This window comes from Myodes glareolus, chromosome X (genome assembly GCF_982192425.1).
Source record: "Myodes glareolus chromosome X, mMyoGla1.1, whole genome shotgun sequence".
Classification (NCBI taxonomy): Eukaryota; Metazoa; Chordata; class Mammalia; order Rodentia; family Cricetidae; genus Myodes; species Myodes glareolus.
In genome coordinates, this window is record NC_142053.1 from 102,486,009 (window position 1) to 102,488,223 (window position 2,215).

The window sequence follows — 2,215 nt, forward strand, 5'->3', positions numbered from 1 at the left end:
TGAAAAAAGAAAACATAGGGCCCAGTTATAGAACATTTAGGGTTCCTTTAACCTTGATACATACCACTCCCAAAATAAAATGCAATCACCAGATGGTGGTGGTGCATGCCTTTAATCCTAGCACTCGAGAGACACAGGCAGGCAGATCTTTGTAAGTTTAAGGCCAGCCTCGTATACATAGCAAGTTCCAGGACTGCTTCCTTGGCTACTGAGAAACTCTGTCTCGAAACATAAAAATAAAAAGAGAAAATAAAATAAAATAATGTGTAAGATTTTAGAACATATACGCTTAACTCAGTAAACTATATGAACAAACAAAAAATACTTTATTAATAGATGAAAATAAAATATAAGTCTGAAGCAGAAAAATTATCAGCTATGTTTTATTTGCTAAGTAGAATATAATTTGTATTTGTGTTTATTTGTTGTTTACATTTTACAAATTGTCCCTAGAAATAACAAACTGCTATAAAACAAAAAAAGATTTTTAATGTGACACAAGAATAAAGATCTTTTTCTCAGCTTTGTTCAAAAATTATCTCTAGTATTTTTCCACCAGAAGCGTGATTGGCCCCACTTACTAAATAACAAATGCTGCTTCAGGAAATGTTACAGAGACTAGAAAAGTGGGTGGCTGATGTTAAAGCGTAGGGCATAGAACAGTGCAAGAAGAAGAGAATATGTTTTTTTTTTCAATTTAATTAAATACTTCGAAGGCTTTCTCAGTACAAACTGAATGGAAGACACACTTGTAGTCAACTGTCCATATATGTACAGTGTACATGAGTCAATCACACATGCTGTACCACTTACTTATTTGTATTATCTCTGGGGCTAAAAACTTATACAAAGAAAAATACATCTACTTGATACTTAAAGCATATTTAATTATAACTGTTAATGCCATTATTTAAGAATTTTCCAAAGGATTCACAAAACGGCAAGGCTTCTTGCATGTTTTGTTCAGAATGGCTTGAAGGTTTTGTTCTGTGATGTGTGTTCACACTACTCTTTCCTCCCCACTCATTTCACTTTCTGAGCTAATCAGGCCAGAGAAGGGTTCAACTCCAGAAAGATTTCTCCAGTACTAGCATGTTGGCCATAGTTAGTACTTCAAGGTGGGGGTTTTTAATCAGCTCCTTAAACTAAAAATGCCAAAGAAGACATTTCTATATATTATCAAATAATGACCAGTTATCAGAGAACTGTCTATTATATGAAGTTGTGCTATTTTAAAAATGTGGGGGATGTTCTGAGTTTCAAAACTGAATATGTTAATTTAGTCACGAAAAGATGCCAGACAGTTATCAACATCAAAATATAGTAAATTATGCCAAGTGGTGGTGTTGCATGCCTTTTATTCCAGAACTTTGGTGGCAGAGGCAGGAGGATTTCAGTGAGTTTGAGACCAGTCTTCTCTACAAAGCGAGATCCAGGACAGCCAGTCAGGACTGTTAAACAGAGAAACTCTGTCTCAAAAAAAAAGGTTTTAAATTATTCAGGTGAGATGATTCATGAGTATTGTGAATAGAAATTGGTGATTTGAGAAAATTAAATGTTGGGTCAACAAGCATGAACTGTAGTTGTTATGGTAGGTTTTATACTTTCTGCCTGACTTTATTTTACTGGTAGTTCAGCTCTTTAAGACTGTATCTCTGAGATCATTCTTTAAAAGGAGTTTGCCGTTGAACAATTAGGTAAAATCAGAACCCCAAGAAAACTGCAAGGAGTGATGTCTATACAATGATATTCATGGTCAGTGCTAGCGTTTAAGCATATTGTACACATTTCTTCCTGATACATTATCCAGAGATATCACCTTAGCAAGTTCAAATTTGCCATAATGAAATTTTTCTCATTGGGAAAATAGGTCAAATCTACAAATCTGGGCTTTATTTTCTTCCAGGTTGTTAGACATTTTCCAGTATACTATGTGAACGCCTTCTCCACTGTTCCTTCAACAAATCCAATTGAGTTAATGGCAAAATTAAGTAGGAATTAGTCACTAATCACTAGTTCGATCTAATAGTGGGAGGTCCATGACATTTTACAGCTGTACAGGGTTAGTAGCTTTTTGTAGAAGGCAGTGGGAGGCAGTGGCAGACTTGATAAGGTATTGGACTATTGACTGGGTTTGGGTGTTCAGTAAATTTGTTCTAAGTCCAGTGGTCACTTTGGAGTCTGAAACTAAGTGTATGATTTATCCAATACTTTA